We start from the raw sequence: 18444 nt of genomic DNA, 5'->3' as shown, positions 1-18444 counted from the left end.
AACACTGGAGCAGGAAGAGTGACTTTATACTCTGGCACTGTGTAGTACTCAGTCAGCCTTGAATAGATTGCAGGGTAGAATTTGGTGTCAAAGAGACATCATGGTCATGTGCTCCTATCCTTTTAAGCCTAGGAGAGAGTAGCATGCATTCTTATGGGTGATGTTGAGACCAGGGTCAGCGAGCCAGAGTTTACCTGCAAGTACTGGCAAGGGGGATAAAGAGCCCGGGCAGTCTGCCATGCAAAAAGCGGGCCAGCAGGCTATGCTGCCAGACTTGGTAAGACAGCATTGAGTATCAATTTGTGACAGTATTTCCCCTCTTAGGGATGGGCATGGAACACTCCAAAAAAGGATTATCGGTCATTTGTTTTATGAAATTCTCTCAGCAGACAAGGTGCATGTATGTCTGAAGGCTTCATCCATGAATACTCATCTAGCTCAAAACCCTTTCAATCCACCAAGAAACATATCCTACCATGGGAAATTTGAGAATCCAATATTCTATTAAATTCAAACTCTTCCTGTTCATGCACAAGAACTGGATTGGAAGAAATAAACTGTTGATTTACCAGGGGTTTTAAGAAAAAAACATGAGAGCTATTGGGAATCTGTAATGATCTTGGAAGTTCTAACTGGAATGCTACTGGGTTGACTACTTGAAAAATGAAGCGAGGAGCAAACATCATACAGGGAACTGTTAACCTGAGGTAATGAGTGGACAGCCAAACCCGGTCACCAAGTTCAAGAGAAGTATGTTTCCTCTTTTTATCTGCAGAAACTTTGTTTGAAATTGAGGCTTTAAGAAGGTTGTTCTTAACTCAGCTCCATATGGATATGAAATCTCAGAGAGGAGAATTTTCAGCTACCAACTTCAGAATAGGAAAAATGGAAGGCACAGTCTGATAGGAATCCATTCACAATGAAGAATGGAGTCGTATTGGAGGATTCATGATAGTGATTTACTATGGGTGAAGTCTGCCCATGGAAGAGGCCGAAGCATAGATTCTTAAGAATTTTTTCAATTCCTAGTTCACTCACTCTGTTTAACCATCAGACAGTATGCCAAAGAGAAATTCAACTTAATACCTAATATTTTACATGAAGCCTACCAGAAATGAGATGAGAGTCCACTTCTCAGAATTTTTTTCTTGAGGAGAGCCATGGAGTCAGAGAACATGCTGAATAAAGAGTGAAGCCAGTTTTGGAGGAGAGGGCAAAACCTTTAAAAGGTACAACTTGTGCCATTTTTGAAAATCTATCCACAATCAGCCAAATAGCACTCAGAAGACTGTAATTTGAAGATAAAATTCATGGAGAAAAGGGTCCAAGGTTTGGACCATATGGCTTATGGGTTGGAGAGTTATGTTGAGAGCAGATGGTGCATGTAGGCACAAATTCCTTGACATCTTGTTGAAGAGATGATAACCAAAAACCTCTGGACACTAGCTTGAGAGTTTTCCTGAACCCTGCATGACCAGAGAAATGGGAACAGTGGGCATAAGCCAAGAGATTTTTACGTAAGTCTGGAGGCACAAAGGACTTCCCAGGAGAAGGTCTACAACTTTCTTGAGAAGTATTAGCCAGCAACACACTACTGGGCTTCAATATGGGTTCCATGGTGCACTCCTTATCTGTGAAGTCACTCCAGGACAAAAAGTGATTAGAAGATTAAAACTGGCAGTGACCACTAAGGATACTGGATTTGTACTCAAATTCCTGCAATTTAAATTCTGTTATCAATATCTACTGCTCTAAATATTGCCTGGGCCCCTGGGTTGGTCAGTATTCCGAGTATTTGACCTTAGCCTGGCATGGCTGCCGTTTGTCCTTAGCGACCTTGTGTCCTGTGTGTGAGAGATAAAGCACAACAATTTAATATCATTTAAACATGACCTAAATACAACAATAAATCGTCCACATTTTACATTAGAACAGATCCATTGGCAGGTTGAAAAGATTGTAAACAGTCATATAAGGCCTGGGAGAAGATACTGGGGTTGTCTATGAACCCATGGGACACTCGTGTCCATGTGTAGTGTACACCTCCCCCTAGGTGGGAACAGAAAAATACTGACAGTCAGGGTGTTAGGGCACAGGGAAGAAAGCAGAACAGAGATTGGGTATCAGTTACATCAATTACCATTACCAGTTTTTCCCTAGTGCTTCCCATCAACCTGTCTATCTGCAGACCACAAGTATGACCCGACTCCTAGCGTTGGCTCCCACTCTCCAATAAAGCATTAACGGCCACAATTGGAGCTGGTGCATGTTGGACATTTGCTGGTCTCTGTGCATATCCCTTATGGGGATATTCAGGTACTCCCTGGTTTGGGGGTCCTACCCTCTTTGACGTGCAGCTCTTACTTATGTGTCCTGGCTGGTTGCAATTAAAACACTTCCGTGGGAAGGATTGTTGTGTGGGTTGAGCAGGAGAGAAAGGTGGTGGGTATGGGTAAGGATATTGAGCAAAAGGATATTGTGGGAGGTATGGAGCTTGTGGGTAGTATGGGACTTGTGGCTTTGTAGGATAAGTGGGATAAGGCTGTGTTTGCTGTGGTGTAGGATTAGTGAGGGTGTTTAACTGTTCAGGTGCAGGTGTGTCTGCTGGCTGTGATGTTACCGTCATTCCTTCCAGAGCTTGAATACTGACAGCCATTAGTTTCTCACTCTGTGTCTCTCTCTTCTTTGAGATGTTTTTATCATATTCTATGGCGGATTCTATGAGGGTATCTATTGTGACTCCCCTCCAACCAGGCTGTGAGGTCTGAACTCGGGTTTTTAGGTTCTCTTTTAAGGCCATCCATGATTATGGTGACAATCATTCCCCTGTGGTGAATGCTATCTTTAATATCCTCTAACCCAGTGTACTGGGTGATAGCCTGCAGATCCCGGTCGCAATAATCTTCTGCAGATTCACTCTCCTTTTGCTTTATGGTGAAAATTTTGTTCCAGTTAACTACTACTGGAAAATATATACCCAATTGAGTTATAATGCGGGAAATATTACCTTGGTTTACTTGGTCTGTTAAAGGAACGTCACCATCCAATACACAATCCGTGATAAATTTTGTCACGTCGATATTGCGTGGTAGACAGGCCCTTAACACCACCCTCCAATCTTTATTGGTGGGCTCATGAGAACTATCCAAATTTCTCAAAAATCTTTGACATTTGGCTAATTCCTTTTTGGGATCGGGGAAATCATTTATGATGGAATTTAGCTCTGCTCTTGTCCAAGGACAATGCATTACCACATACCTTGTAGGTACAACGCCGTTCGCGTCCGCATTCCCATTCGGAACAGTGATTGTCCGAATGGGATGCAGACCGGCCGCAGTGCTACCTTTGACCTTATTACCCGGCTGGGGGTTTAATCTGATGCTGCAACGTATAGTATTAACAACTTCGTCCACGGGCGCAGAGGAGTTTAACACTTCCCGTGCTGTTACAGATGGAGATGGTGGCACCACTTGAGCTTGTCGTGGTGTCGCATCTAACATGTGCACAGCATGGGAAATGGCACACATAACAATAGGCTCATCATCCACATCATAAACATTCTCTTTATGGTTACTTAAGAGAGGGTACAAGTTGCTTTGTTACATTTTTATGAGGTTTTTTTCATGACTGTATCTGCACCTCCATCCACATAAGGTGGCGGTGGTGCGCGTGAACTACTGGCAATACCTTCCGCAACGCTACCTTGCCGCACATGCGTGCCATTTTGCGGCTTGCACGCATTGCAATCCAGCGCCGTGGGTATATTTGCTGGCAATGCGCTCGCAACGCTAGGTTGTGTCGCTTGCACATTTTTAAGCCACGCATCCCCTTCATGCTGCCACAATTTTAAGCATTCGTAATATTTACTTTTTTCTCTCGAGAACGCATCAGACTGATGTGATCCCGGACATTATCCAATACATCTTTATCAAAACTTCTGGGAAACGGTCTAACACTCTTCATCATTATTTTAAACCATACGTCACAATACCTTATTGCATAAGTACCGTACTTAGTATGCATAATCCGACGGGTCGATCCAAGCAGCGCTTCCATTAGCAGCACATCATTGTCTAACATTTCTATTGTTTGCGTGGCTCCCATCTTGGGACAACTATGTTTTTCAATAAAAATTTTAACTGGTGAAAGACAATTAAGATACTTTCACTTACCTGCGGACGTCTTTGAAAAAGGGTGTATCCGCAAACCCTATGGAGGACTTCTAGACGCTTCCACTCACCTACGTAAGTAAAGGCCGCTTCCGCTCAGCAATCCCTTTTTGACTACCTTTCAACTGCTAGGGGGCAGCAAAGTACCCTTTTTGTTCCAGTTGATTTCGTCCACCCTCCCACCAGCTCACAATCATAATCTAACCAAAATGATGCGGTTCAATTATAGTGTTCAAATAAGCCTAACCGATCACACACATTGATTACTGAACGCTATAATCACGCTGGGGGCCGAACCCTAACAAAAATAACAACCCATACACCTGCTTTGTGTAAAGTAAACGGTAAGCTGCTACTGAGTCACTAGGCCAACTCCTGCGCCTAGCACTTAAGGGTCCTACGATACCCTTAACATTTAGGTCCCGTGTTACACCCTAAACCAATACTCACTGATACACACTTATTTCCTGTGCACGTTAACCCAGATATTAGCAACATTTGATAATGTAAACTCAATGGCTTTGTTTAAACACGTGGCAGCACAACCGGAAATATGGATACGCTATTTGTGCGACTAGTCGCATACACAATAATGCAACTAGTACACAACCCTTAGCTGCGTACGCAAAAGTGCATCCCTATTGCGCGCAAAAATGCGACATAGCTGCGTGCGCAATACTGCAACACCCCTTTTAAACAAAAAAATACTATCAACAAAGGAAAACAAACTTCTTCCTCTCTTGTCCCTGGATTCTAGTCAGTGTCTCTTGGTCACACGATAACGGGTAGCGATCTCTCAGCATCGAATGGTTGCAGGTAAGACTGCTTGTGGCCACTATCCACCCTTTGCTGAGATATAGATATCCGTGTATATATCGTGTGATTAGGTACGTGACTTCACTATGAGCTCCCAACTGAGGATATTGAATTTCAACCTCTATACGCACCTACCTATACCTTCTAAACCCTGCCTATAAACCTCTAAAGCTGTGGATAAAGTGCGGATCAATATAATATCAAACACGGCTTACTTATCACGTATTAAACCTTACATACCAAAATAGTCTTTATTTCACAGCATTTGTAATAAATGAATAAAACTTGGATCTTTTACTTTATAGCTATGGAACCTTTTGTGTAAGTGTGCATTATGTAAGTATTAGGGATATGGGAAAAGACGGCAGTCAGGTTTATCTGATTTGGGGCAGATGTGCACGCTGCTAATAAACAGCGTTCGCATGCAGGATATTGTGCATTCGCTACTGTGCGTAATGTGCAGTGTTTATGCATGAGATTCTATTTATGATGGCATATATATATAATGCCATCATATATATATATACATACATATAGTCAGGTGTATAAATATTGGGACATTGACAGAATTTTCATATTTTGGCCTCTATTCACCACCACAATGGCTTTGAAATGAAACAAACAAAATGTGCTTTAACTGGGGATTGACTTGGCCATTGCATAACATTCCACTTTTAGCATTAAAAAACTCTTTGGTTGCTTTTGCAGTATGCTTCGGGTTATTGTCCATCTGCACTGTGAAGCGCCGTCCAATGAGTTCTGAAGCATTTGACTGAATATGAGCATATAATATTGCCCGAAACACTTCAGAATTCATTCTGCTGCTTTTGTCAGCAGTCACATAATCAATAAATACAAGGGAACCAGTTCCATTGGCAGCCATACATGCCTACACCATGACACTACCACCACCATGCTTCACTGATGAGGTGGTATGTTTTGGATCATGAGCAGTTCCTTTCCTTCTCCATACTCTTCTCTTCCCATCACTCTGGTACAAGTTGACCTTTGTCTCATCTGTCCATAGGATGTTGTTCCAGAACTGTAATGGCTTTTTTAGATGTTGTTTGGCAAACTCTAATCTGGTCTTCCTGTTTTTGTGGCTCACCAATGGTTTACATCTTGTGGTGAACCCTCTATATTCACTCTTGTGAAGTCTTCTCTTGATTGTTGACTTTGACACATATACGCCTACCTCCTGGAGAGTGTTCTTAATTTGGCCAACTGTTGTGAAGGTTTTTTTCTTCACCAGGGAAATAATTCTTCTGTCATCCACCACAGTTGTTTTCCATGGTCTAACGGGTCTTTTGGTGTTGCTGAGCTCTACGGTGCGTTCTTTCTTTTTAAGAATGTTCCAAACAGTTGATTTGGCGACACCTAATGTTTTTGCTATCTCTCTGATGGGTTTGTTTTGATTTTTCTGCCTAATGATGGCTTGCTTCACTGATAGTGACAGCTCTTTGGATCTCATATTGCGAGTCGACAGCAACTGATTCCAAATGCAAATGTCACACCTAGAATCAACTCCAGACCTTTTACCTGCTTAATTGATAATGAAATAACGAGGGAATAGCCCACACCTGTCCATGAAATAGCTTTTGAGTTGATAGTCCCATTACTTTTGGCCCCTTAAAAAGTGGGAGGCACATATAGAAACAGTTGTAATTCCTACACCGTTCACCTGAGTTGGATGTAATTAACCTCAAATTAAATCTGAAAGTCTGCAGTTAAAGCACATCTTGTTTGTTTCATTTCAAAGTCATTGTGGTGGTGAATAGAGGCCAAAATATGAAAATTCTGTCAATGTCCCAATAATTATGCACCTGACTGTGTGTATATATATGTGTGTGTGTGTATATATATATATATATATATATATATATACATACATACATACACATACACACATATCTCATTCCTTACTAACAGTTTCAAACTGCAATGCAAATGTGTTATGGGCTGTGAGCTTCACTTCTCAAACAAGGTGGAGACCCCCAGCTGTGAAGCAGGGACCATCCTGTCTGGGAGTGAGACTAAAACCTGTTTAGGATTCAGACAAATTCAATTGTGTAGATCAATGTCTGGGTTATATTACAATTACCACAACTATACTTGTCTATATACAGGGATTCCCAATTTGTATGTAAAACACTCACAGTATTCTGGTGTATTGTCTATTCTATTTACTTTTCTCAGGAGGCTGTTTTTCTAGTTATTTTTGGTATTTCTCTATGCAAGGTTGTCCCCAGAATGGGCCTGTCATGGCTTCTAAAAAGATTATCAAAAACATTGCCATCTGTACTTAGCTCGTGAGTTGTAATTTAAAATGGCGCTGGTCGCAAAATGGCGTCTTGCAGATTCTTATTTTTAAGATGGTCTGGTTGCCATTCCCAAGATGGCGTCGCGCACGCTAATTTTTACGCTGATTCCGTCTCAGCCACTAATCCAGCTTCGACACCACTGTACCTACCGAGAGTTTAAACATTGAGCACTTGGCAAGTAAGATATATTATTGTAGTCTCTAAAGACCTTCACAGGGTGAACTGCACCTTCCAACAACTGAAGTCCCTCATCCATCACCGATAGCCAGAAGTTCCTTATCACTAAACCAGAGATTTGTTTCAGCTGCTGAGAATTTTTAGAGAAGAATCCACAGAGGGGAAATTTTCTTGAATCCTGTTGTTGGGAAGGAACTGCTCCAATTCCAAAGGAGGATGTGCTTTAAGTTCAGTAGTGTCCCATTGGCTTAGACTTGTAGGAGTTCCTGCAGCGCTGCAAGTGTCCAATTTGCTTTGGTTCCTCCGCAAATGCAACTGGAGAAGAAAGACTCTCTCTCTCCTGAACACTTTCCCTGAAGTGAATATCCACTTTATCACAGAGATTACCATTTCAGGTGGAATGTTTAGTTCTCTTGAGGCCACCTTATCCGTCTTTCTTTCATTAAGGCCATGCCAGAAAGGGGCTACCACGGCTTTGCTATTCCAAGCGAGCTTCAAAGGTATGGAACTGAACTGCATACTGTCCTACAGTAGAAGTTCCTTGGAGGAGATATAGGAGACTAGTCGCAGCTGAAGCCACTTTGCAGGATTCCTCAAAAACCTATTCAAAAGCTTCAAAGAAGGCAAGTGTAACGCTTTTGGATTTTGCTTCTATGGTGGAACACACCAAAAGAGGTATAGTTGCAATACTCAGAGAGGTGGTAGCCACAGAATACCCTGAGGTGTTTAACTCAGTAGGCACAAATGCCGAAGGTGCAGCTGAGTACACCAAGTGTGGGATTTTGGTAGCATGCTCAAGGTACATGGATGTGTTGGCACTGTTTGTATAGCACATAGCGCGCAATAAGGTAAACAGAAGTGTTGGCACTGTTTGGACAGCACGTAGCATGTAACAATATACACATGTGCTGGCACTGTGGAAACAGCGTATAGCATGCAGTGAGATACACTGAGTGTATTGCAAGAACCCTGGAGTTCAATCCAGCAAGTGCATCAGAATACACACATACACAGATGATAAATGCAAACAGGTGGAATTTGGCACAACCAGATGCCTGGCATGGAGTCCCCTCTAGATCTCACCAGGAATCCCACAAGAGAATATAGACTTTACTCAGAGAGGGCAAAGGTTGTAGCCCAGTGTAGTTGGTTCCCACCGTACAAGCGCTTGGCTATTATGAGGACTTTGCCTAGAAAACACATCAGATGGAAACGAGGTTATGAATGTTCTGCTGTAGAGGAGACTGAACACCAGATTTCAAACAACACTGGAAGAAAACTATATTGCAGAGTATAGTTCTGGAGCAGGAGCACCTATGTAAAACTCAACAGATACTCAAACACTGGATAAATGAACAGAGCAGGTTCTTTTCCCTGCATGAGTCTTCAGTGCAGGAGGTTAGTGTAAAACCTGAGAGGTATTATGTCATCTCTCGTCTGAGCCCAGCTGGGTTCTACTAAGGATTCTAGTTGGGAAGGCCAGCAATCAGTGGCCTGCTGAGTTTTGGAGGCAGACCAATGGTATCCATGACTGCTGGTACTGACAGAAATGTATGGTAAAAAGGAAAGAAGTGCATTAAACAATGTAAAATATAAGGGACTGTAGCACTGAGCTGTAAAGGCCCTAAATTAATTTTTTTTTTTTTTGTTTACCCGTTGTTTATTTGACTGGCAGGTAGCGCTTCCACTAGGAAGCCACTGCCAGTCACAGTGTAGACTACTTGGGGGGGGAGTGGTTGTCTCGAGGACAATGTGGGGCCCTTCCTGTTTTCATTTGTACTGGGCCCCACAATTGCTGAAGGCAGCCCTACCTATGGAACTGCTGTGCCGTGGGACCACAACAGATCCCTGTTATTACATATGGGGATGTATATAGATACGGTAAAACTTAGATTTTATTGCAGAATTACTTTGATACATCCGACCAAATTGCTTTGCAGCATTTTGCTAGTGATTCCTATATGTATATTTAATATATTATTCAGTTTATTTTTATCTAGTTGTAAATTGTTTATATGTTTTTCATGACCAAGTAGTTTTTAAATTATATTTTTCTGGCTACCCTTAGTGCATGTTTTGTGTTTATTTACACAATTATGCATAACTCACAATTCCGTTGTCACTAACTGCATTAGCACAGAGTTACAGCCCTTCATCCGTAAGTGGAGGTGCTACTGTGTTACATATGACTCAGCATCCCCTGTAGTTGCGTATGCTTGGTTCTGGAGCATGCCCAGCAAAAAAAACCCACAGGTCTTTATTTACGAAGTGGAGGCTTTTGTAAGCCACCGCTTCCCGGTGAGTTGGAGGTGAAAATGTAAAATGGCACGTGCAGTCAGTGTAAAGTACACCAGGCACAAAATACAAAATACCAAGCGCAAAAACTTTTTAAGGTACCAAAGATTTAAAATGTCTGAAATAATTGGATTTCCTGGAAGTCAGTCCATAGGTGTATTCTAGCAGAATTCAAGTATATTCTCCTTTTGGAGGTGTTTTTTCTTTACTTTTTCCTCAAAAAGAAAGAAAGGGACCATTCAATGGATGTAAGTTGGTATAATACAAATGTGCTCTTCCTACTTACATCTAGGTATTAGATATCCGTCTCTCCTCGATCTTAATTATGGTCAGATGTATACCCTTGTATAGTGGTTCTGCGTCAACCAAAAGTTCTTGTAGCATCAATAATTGCATACCCCCCACATCGGGCAGTTTTACATTTTCACCTCCAACCCTCTAGGAAGTGGCTGCTTTTTCGTAAATAAAGCCCATTTAGTTTCAATTTGTACTTTGATTTTCTTTAACAGAGAACATTTGTTTTTCTGAATACAAGGTACAATAGTTACCAATTAGTACATTTGAAAAATGCAATAAAAATAGATTTCATTCCTCAGTAAATAATTCCACAGTTAACTTATATCTTAAGTAAAATCAACATCTTGATATGGGTTGTAGACTATTCCTTTGAGTTTGCAAACAAAAAGTATGGTGGTCGCTCACATCAGCTTAATGACATTGAACAGGTGCTTGTAAATGGCGGGGTTTACACTGAACTACAGAAAAAAATATTTGGGGGCTCCCAGCACCTCGGACGTGAACCCCATAATGTTAGGGACGCCAGTATAGAGGAGCCTTGACGCTGGCCTGGCGCTTATTCATATGTTTGCAAATGTATGTAACTAATACCTCTGAATTTCTATTATAATGTAGGATTCAAGTATTTTTGTTGATATTGCTGCAGTGTGCTGGAGGGCATATCCCTGTTTTTCTGTATTCCTTTGAGATTCTCTTTCACATATGCTTACAAAATTATAGTCTGGTCCGCACTACACAGTAACGCACACCGCTGCCGTCGCTGGGTAGTGCACTCATATTACCCGGCGGCATGTGTGTTTCAGCAGCCAATGAGAGTCAGCCTTCCGGCTCCCGCAGTGGGTGATGGGAGAGACATCATGACATCTCTCCAAAAATACTGAGCGGGAGGACGGAGGAGCACAGCAGCGGGTGCTGCAGGAGCGGGGATTCAGGTAAGTGTTTTGTCTGCATATGTTTGTTGTATTATATATGTAAGAGGCACTATTGGGGGACCACTGCTAAGGACACTGTATAAGGGGCACTGCATAGGGGGACCCACTACTGGGGGCCTGCATAAGAGGGACCACTACTGGGTGTACTGTATAAGGGACACTGCATAGGGGGGACCACTACTAAGGGCACTGTATGAGAGGGACTGTATAAGCGGCACTGTACAGGGGGGCACTATATAAGGGGGACCACCAATGGGGGCACTGCATAGGGGGACCACTACTGGGGAACCACTACTGGGGGCACTGTATAAGGGACACTACTGGGGGAAACACTACTGGGGGCATTGCATAGGGGGAACACTACTGGGGGCCTGCATAAGAGGGACCACTACTGGGGGCACTGTATAAGTGGCATTACTATATGGGGTACTGCTCTGGGAACATTGCATAAGGGGCACTACTACAGTGGACATTGCAAGAGGGTCACTACTACTGGGTGCATCTGGAATGGAAAGGAATGTTCCCAGAGTGACAAGAAATGGGGGGTGTCTTGTTGACATGCCCCCATTTATCAGTGACCACGCCCCTTGTGCCATGTGGCCATGCCCACTTTCCCAGGGCGGGGGGGAGCGCACATAGGGGGAGGCTCCATTTTTCGTCTTGCCCTGGACTCCAAATATTCTAGTTATGCCACTGATCTTTACTGTGTTTACCCCATTATTGTGACTTCTAAGCATTACTCCAGTCTCATAAATGTTGTTGCCATTATACTATACTATACTATACTGTATTTTCAGTACAAGAGACTTGAAAATCATATACACCACATACTTCATTTACTCAAAAAAAGCCATTTGCCCTTTTTACTTTGATTCAGACAATCTGTATTCCTGGAGATAAATTTGAGTTTTTATTGGTAAATTTAAAAAAAGCCCTTTTTACTTTGAGTTAAAAAAAAGCATTTACTGAGGTCATATCCTTCAGCTACAGAAACTTCAGTCTCCTGTGCCAAACATACAACTAATCTAAGGGGAATGTCAACTATAAAATAACCCTTGTACTAAATCTGCTCCCCAATAGTAATTTGAAGGAACCTGAGACCCGTACCAGTTGAGACCTGCTGTATGCAGATCATCTAAAGCACTTCTCTGTCCAATCCACTGTTTTTATGTAGTAAGACATGTAGCTTACATCTCTATGTTGTAGTCTTTATTGGGTAGTATTATACATGATATCTACCCAGAGTCGTAACTAGACTTTTTGGTGCCCTGTGCCAGAGAGAGCATTGGCGCCCCCCATTTTTTTAAGTAGGGACATAAGATAGTGCACCTGAAAAAGGGCCATGGCCTCATGGGGAAGTGCCAGGGAAGAGATAGGGGAGGCCAGGAGATGCTGGGGATAAAAGAAGAGGACGTGAGAATGATAATAAACAGGAAAATTGACCGGCCAAAACAGTGCTCCCTGGCCTGCAGTGCCATGGCACAGGTCGCACCACCCTAGTTACGGCCCTGTGATGGGCAGTAGCCGAAACTACATTTTCTTTCATTATTTTCAATACTATCTGGCGGGTTACATGGTCTTCTAACTACCAAAGTCTGGTTAAACATTAGGACTTTAAAGAGGATATATGCGTCCTCTGGTTTGAAATCGCAAGGATCATGGATTACTCTCTGTGACAGTTTATGATTTAGTGGTATTATGAATGTAGGTATTTCCACCCAAATAGTAAAATGTAATTTATAAAAATAATATATAAAATAATTAATGCACCAGTGCAGAGCTTGCTCAGGAATGGCAGCAGGCAGATGAGAGGGCGTCTTCATGCATGGTGAGGCGAAGACTTTTGAAGGATGGCCTGGTTAAAAGAAGGGCAGCAAAGAAGCAACTTCTCTCCAGGAAAACCATCAGGGACAGACTGATATTCTGCAAATGGTACAGGGATTGGACTGCTGAGGGCTGGGTTAAAGTTATTTTCTCTGATAAATCCCCTTTCAGCTTGTTTGGGGCATCTGGAAAAACGCTTGTCTGGAGAAGGAAAGGTTAGAGCTACCATCAGTTCTGTGTCAGGCCAACAGTAAAGCATCCTGAGACCATTCATGTGTGGGGTTGCTTCTCCGCCAAGAGAGTGGGCTCACTCACAATTTTGCCTAAGAACACAACCATGATTAAAGAATGGTACCAAAACATCCTTCAAGAGAAACTTCTCCCAACCATCCAAGAACAGTTTGGTGAGGAACAATGCCTTTTCCAGCATGATGGAGCACCTTGCTATAAGGCAAAAGTGATAACTAAGGGACTCTGAGAACAAAACATCAATATTTTGGGTCTATGGTCAGGATACTCCCCAGGCCTTAATCCCATTGAGAACTTGTGGTCAATCCTGAAGAGGTGGGTGGACAAACAAAAACCACAAATTCTGACAAACTCCAAGCATTGATTAGGCAAGAATGGGCGGCCATCAGTCAGTATGCACCCAGAAGTTGATTGACAGCACGCCAGGGTAAATTGCAGAGGTCTTGACAAAGAAGGGTCAACACTGCAAATATTGACTTTTTGCATAAACTTAATGTAATTGTCAATAAAAGCTTTTGACACTTATGCAATGCTTGTAATTTTACTCCAGTATACCATAGTAACATCTGACAAACAGGTCTAAAAACACTGAAGCAGCAAACTTTGTGAAAACTAATACTTGTGTCACTCTCAAAACTTTTGGCCATGGCTGTAGACCGTAGCAAAGGGTTGTATTTTTATACATACAGTAGCTGACCCTATATATTAAATAGTAAGGTATACTAATTTGCTTGTCATGCCTTCATTTTTTTGTCTACCTTGTATGTCCCTGTGTAATCATGTCATGTTTTTCCCTGTGGCATTTTACAAATTGATGATAATAAAAATAAATGTTTGTTTATTATAAATCTTTTTCTTTATTGAGTGGAATTTTTTATTGATATTTGTATATTTGGTTATGCTTTATTTTGGTCATCTTAATAACATTATGTATTTTATTGGTGATTTTTATCCACCCATTCTAACTGAATCTCAACACTAAATAAGTAGAATTATTGTGTTTCTATTTTATTAGCATTAGCAGCACAGTTTTCTTTTTTTTTTCTTCATTGACAAAGATAAATTAACGGTGATAATGATAAATTACCAGTACTTGCTTGTCTTTATTAAAACTTTACTACACTCCTCTCTGATGACATTGTTTTCTACAGCTTTTCTTTGCTTTGTTCCCAAATCAAAAATTCAGAACCCCCAACCCTTCTAGAAATCCCATATTTGCACCTGACATTTGAATATAGGAGCTACACCGCAGAAAGGTACTGTATTTAGGTATCCATAATACAGCATGTAGTACAGGACTACTATACTTAGCATACAAGTAAATTAATCATAGAAATATAATTATTTATATGTATATTGTAACACGAGGTGTAGAAATAAGGACTTGGTAGGCAGATTTCCGGCGAATACACAGTGTCTTTTACTGGCAGCAGATACTTAAAAACAGCATAGTTAAAGGTTGTGTGTCCAGCGCTAACCTTATGAATCTATAGTATTGGATATAAGGGATGTGGTGCGATATGAAAGTACAAGTAGCGGGTTTTGTTAAAACAATATTTAATGGAATAATGGGTAAATGATATGGAGTCACAATGCTCTCATGAAAAATGTCCAAATGTCCAGTATCTACAATGGTAGATCTATGGAAGAACAGTTTATATTGTGTTAAATACACAAATAAGAGTGCTCCTTGAAAGTGCCTCTTAACGTAGGTTACCAATGGGTGCCTACGTGACCCTGCGGTCAAGCTGGGTGATGCCCCTGCGATGTAGGGAATACCTCTGTGTGAGGTTAATGTCCTTCACTTGGTATGCGGGTTGCAGGTTATATAAGGAATGCTTTTAGGGGGTCCCTTTCCGTATGGCACTTAGGAGCTCATTCAGAGTCGTGCGTGAGCGCTGAGCGCTCCCAACCGACTCGATGTTGCCCCACAGCACATGCGCACGACTGAGCCGGCTCTGGCTTAGGGGTCTCGTAGCAGACGGGGCGAGCTGTCGATGTTGAGTGACAGCTCGCCCCATTTGCTGGGTGGGCCGGGGGCATGCCCGGCAAAACGGAGGCGTTCCAGTCAGAATGCTTGCCATTTGGGGGCGGCTCCACTGACATCATTGCTGATGTTAGTGGGGAACTTCCTGCTCGAATAGAGCAGGAAGCTCCCTGGGGCTTACGAGTGCCCAGACCCTACCCTAGGGTCTGGTTGTAAGCCCCAATGGTCGCGATGGTCTTGACCTTTATCTATACTACTTATTCTCTGAGTTTGGACAACTCTGTGCCCTGCAGCTCCCGATATTATGGTTGGGTACCCCTCTGCGCTAGTGGATACATACTATATGATTACGAGTTAAAAACAGCATACTCAGGCTTAGGCCTGGAAACAAAGGTACATACAGAAAATAAGCAAATAACCATAAAAAGTCCCAGCACTCCTCATGCTTAGCAATCAGCCCACTGCAGTGGCTTGCAGCCTCAATCGGCCATGCTCTCCCGGCATAGCCCTTGGTCCCTGGCACTACAGTCACTTGGGCGTACTCACTGGCCGCTATTCATCATCAGTGCCCAGAGCACTAGGTGTATATGAGTTTTAAACTCTTTCTGTCTCTCCGTGATGAGCTGCAGCTGAGCCTGCGCCACTGTGAAAACCTGGAGTACCACACCTCCCCTGCTACTGCAGAATGCACAGGCTTCACTCTATCCTCCCTTGGAGGGAGCTGATCCCACAGGAATGTGGGCAATTCAGGTGAGAGACAATATATATCACGTTTTGATCACATTGGCATATAATAGAAACATTTGTCAGAATATATTTTAATCAATATGTTTAATTTGGAGATTTCATTCGCCGTTGACTGTATGTTTAGTGTGCATACATAACCCTTACATAGTATATAAATATATTATTTGTATTTCACATAAACAGCAAGTTTTAAATTAACCTTTAAAAGATTTGTTCACATCAAGTGATCCAGATATACTGACTTGTACGCGAGCCCCTGTAACTATTACTCAATTCATTGATTTTTCTTGAGTTTCCTTCTTTCTGCTTTAGCCATATCATTATATTGCCCTGGGATTCCATATTGCTGCAATGTGATGCCTGCACTTGATACAGTTGAATCCAGGGAGCAGTCTTGTTTACTTTCACTGCCCTGGGATATAACACAACTTGTCTGTTACTGTAGATCAGTGTTGGGTAACAGACGACCCTTCCACCAAGTCATCAACTTGCAGCTCCCAGCTCCTTCCTACCTTGGTGTCATATATGTATGTTACAGCTCTTAGTGCTAAAAAACTACTATGTTATTACAGATATGGGCAGCACAGACAGTGTAATGGTTAGCATTACTGCCTCACAGCACTGAGGTCATGGGTTCGATTCCCACCATGGCCCTACCTGTGCAGAGTTTGTATATTCTCCCTGTGCTTGCATGGGTTTCCTCCGGGTACTCCGGTTTCTTCCCACACTCCAAAAAAATACTGGTAGGTTAATTGGCTACCAACAAAATTAACCCTAGTGTGTATGTGTGTGAGCATGTGATAGGGAATATAGAGTGTAAGCTCCACTGGGGAAGGGACTGATGTGAATGGCCAAATATTCTCTGTTAAGCGCTGCGGAATAAGTATGCGCTATATAAATAACTGGTAATAAATAAATAATAAAATAAATTACAGATAGATGGCTGTTTGATTAATTGTATTCATTTAACTTACTACTGAGATTTAATAATGTCTTGGCCGGCGCCCCTCGCCCGGGCGCCGGCCAAGACATTATTAAATCTCAGTAGTAGACAGTATTAAATCTCAGTGCCCGGGCTTAACGGTCGGAAAACGGCGGTCGGTCGCCGCGGGGGGGACTCCCCATCCCGGGCTTAAGGGCCGGAGGGGAGGGCGAAGGCTTCATTTTCCCGGGCGGCCACCGGGGGGCGCCGCGGGGCGGGTCTGCACCTCACTCCCCCTATGTTTTTATTTCATAGGTGGCTATCTCTTGAAAAAAAAAAAATTCCCGGGGTGCTGCTGCAGTGGCGCGGGGCGTCCACAGGGGGGCGTCCGCGATTCGGGCGGGCCTGCACCTTGCACTCTCTCCCTATGTTTTCATTTCATGGGTGCCTACTTTATAAATTTTAATTTTGTTATTTATTTTTTAATTCCCGGGGCGTCCATCGGGGGGCGCCTCATGGCGGGGCTGGCCTGCACCTTGCACTCTCTCAGTATGTTTTCATTTCATGGGTGGCTACTTAAAAAAATAAATAACAAAATGAAAATTTTTAAATTCCCGGGGGCGTCCACCGGGGGGCGCCGCGTGGCGGGGCGGGCCTGCACCTTGCACTCTCTCCCTATGTTTTCATTTCATGGGTGGCTACTTTAAAAATTTTCATTTTGTTATTTATTTTTTTAATTCTCGGGGCGTCCACCGGGGGGCGCCGCGCGGCGGGGCGGGCCTGCACCGTGCACTCTCCCTGTGTTTTAATTTCATGGGTGGCTGCTTTTCATTTTTAAAAAAAAATAAAAAATAATAATAGTAATAATTTCACGGGGCGCTGCTGCTGCAGCGGCGCGGGGCGTCCACCGGGGGGCACCGCGGGTCGGGGCGGGTCTGCACCTTACTCCCCCCAATGTTTTAATTTCACGGGTAGCTCTATTTTTTTTTATTTCAATTTTTTGCCCTCCCGGGGTGCTGCTGCAGCGCCTCCGGGTGGCCACCGGGGGGCGCCGCCGTGCCGCCCCTGCCCCCTCCCCGGCCCCCCAGGGGCCCGTCAGGCCAAGGGGCGGCGGTCCACGGGAGGCCGACTCCCCTCTGCGGAGGCCTCGATGAGGTCGGACCGGGGTGCCCTCGTCCGCCCTGCGCTTCCGAGGCTTCGGGGAAGAGAGGGAGAAGTCGCCGCTGAAGGTGGCGCGCAGCACCGGTGGCGTGACCCGTGAGGGAAACCCTCCGGCGGATTGTTAGGAGAGGGAGAGAGAAAGCGAGGCGACTGGCCGGGGGGCCTTCTCCCACCCAAGGAGGCCCAGGCCGGGCTCCAGGAGAGCACGGGAGATTCTGCGAGCGAGGCGTCCCGGCCAGGGCTCCAGGAGAGCATGGGAGATTCTGCGAGCGAGGCGTCCCAGCCAGGGCTCCAGGAGAGCACGGGAGATTCTGCGAGCGAGGCAGCCCGGCCAGGGCTCCAGGAGAGCACGGGAGATTCTGCGAGCGAGGCGTTCCGTGCCAGGGCTCCAGGGGTGACCGGGGAGAGAGCCCCCTCCGCCAGCGCGGGAGCCCTGGAGGTCTCCCGGCAGGGCCGAAGGGGTACGGCCCTTCCCCTTCTCCGTTCCCTGCGGCGCAGCGCCACCCGGTGGCAGACAGGGGAACTGCAACCTCTGGAAGTCCCGATG

Source organism: Taudactylus pleione, unplaced genomic scaffold, assembly GCF_031769625.1.
Source record: "Taudactylus pleione unplaced genomic scaffold, aTauple2 ptg000041l, whole genome shotgun sequence".
In the NCBI taxonomy this organism is placed as follows: Eukaryota; Metazoa; Chordata; class Amphibia; order Anura; family Myobatrachidae; genus Taudactylus; species Taudactylus pleione.
Note: the sequence above shows the minus strand (reverse complement) of the source record.